The sequence below is a fragment of the Etheostoma cragini genome, chromosome 8 (assembly GCF_013103735.1).
Source record: "Etheostoma cragini isolate CJK2018 chromosome 8, CSU_Ecrag_1.0, whole genome shotgun sequence".
NCBI classification, from domain to species: Eukaryota; Metazoa; Chordata; class Actinopteri; order Perciformes; family Percidae; genus Etheostoma; species Etheostoma cragini.
In genome coordinates this window covers 361,125-363,279 of record NC_048414.1, presented here as the reverse complement: position 1 = coordinate 363,279, position 2,155 = coordinate 361,125, and positions in this window count along the sequence as shown.

The window sequence follows — 2,155 nt, the reverse complement described above, 5'->3', positions numbered from 1 at the left end:
CTGCTCTATCTGTAGATTATAGAGAGGTCTAGACCTGCTCTATCTGTAGATTATAGAGAGGTCTAGACCTGCTCTATAACTCTTATTATGAATTGATATTATAAATAAAATGGAATTGAAATGTCCATTAAAGAATAAAAGAATCTCTGCAGTCCCCTATGTGAGGATTGTGCTGCCTTCAGGAACAGCTGGAGTCCAGCGGACGTCCCGCTATTCAGAGGCTGCAGCAACATTAAGGACGTTGCCATGGAGACGATGACGGTGTGACGGTCCCGTGACGAGCAGAGACAATTCTTAAAGTAAATATTTTATTATCCCTCTTGGTGTCCCGTTTCCAAAAAGTTTCCATATCTGAAATCTGGGTTTCTTTCAAACTGATGTTCCCATAGTAACGAGGATGTGTCCTAGCAACGCTCCTCACACGGTACATCAATCATCAGCTCTCTGCTGTCACTGGATTTGGCTGGTTTTGTCAACTTTACAACATTTGGAGAAAAAGTATTGGTAAAAAAACACAAAAAAGAGAAAAATGTCAAATAAATGGACTAAAATTTGAAGAAATGTCGAAAAAAAAGTCTGGAACGGGAATTTGAACTCTGATGGTCGACCTGGTAACCTCTGGAGGAACATCTGGATGTCTGTGTGTGTGTGTGTGTGTGCTTATGTGTCACACACATTCACACACACTCACACATACACAGCACAACAAAATACACAAAGAGAAACACGCACACACACACACATTAATGAGCATCTCTGGACACAACACACACTACACAGACAATCACAGACACACACACTTTTCAATAGTAAAAGGTTGGTCTTGAGGAGCAACGCCTTAACGACCTAAAGCCCTAACGACCTAACGACCTGACGCCCTAACGACCTGACGACCTAACGACCTGACGCCCTAACGACCTGACGCCCTAACGACCTGACGCCCTAACGACCTGACGCCCTAATGACCTGACGCCCTAATGACCTGACGCCCTAACGACCTGACGCCCTAACGACCTGACGACGGCGTCGTTGCTACAGATATGACTCAAACAGCAAATTATTAAAATATTTGCAGATTATTTTAGTTCCTGATGATAAACAGAGAGAGGAGAGTTTTACCTGCTGCGTCCTCGGCGTCTCCGTGTGCTGATGTTTCCTTTTCCTCCTCCTCCTCCTCTTCTTCCTCCTCCTCCTCCTCTTCTTCCTCCTCCTCCTCCTCCTCTTCCTCCTCCTCCTTCTCCTCTTCCTCCTCCTCCTCTTCCTCCTCCTCTTCCTCCTCCTCTTCAGAGCTGCTGTCTCTGTCATTTGCAGCTGACACAGACAGCAGCTCTCTGGACACACGCACACACACACACACATCAAAATACACACACACACACACACACAAATCAAAATACACACACACACACACACACATCAACACACACACACATCAACACACACTCACTTAGACACAAAAACACACTTTGAAAAAAGACGAAATTACCCTTTAATAAAAGGGAAAAACACAGAAAGTCTCCAAAACATGATCGTCTTTATTAATTATTCAACAAACAGAAACACGGCTCACGTAGAAAAACATTACAAAAGCCTAATAGGAGATATTTCTTACAGTGTGTTCAGGGGCCCGGCAGCTAGTGGGCGGAGAGATATTTTTTACAGTGTGTTCAGGGGCCCGGCAGCTAGCGGGTGGAGAGATATTTTTTACAGTGTGTTCAGGGGCCCGGCAGCTAGCGGGTGGAGAGATATTTTTTACAGTGTGGACTCACTAATCTCAGGTAAACAGAGCTGAAACAGGAAAGACCTGCAGCGCGTTGACCTTCCTGTTGTCTTACAAACACTTTCTATATCAGAACTATGAGCACAACAAATGTTGAAAAAAGCGACAAAAATGTTCTGTTTTTAAAATTGACTAAAACAATTTTTTTTTAACTCAAAAAGTGACAAAAAATTGCAATAGGACAAAAACGTTGAAAGGTTAAAAAGAAAAAGTTGAAATTTTAACTCAGAAAAACACAAAGTTGCAGGTTGACGGGACAACAACAGGAGGATAAACGCGTGTGGGAGAGTCATGTGACGTGGGGTCATGTGGCGTGGGGTCATGTGGCGTGGGGTCATGTGACGTGGGGTCATGTGACGTGGGGTCATGTGACGT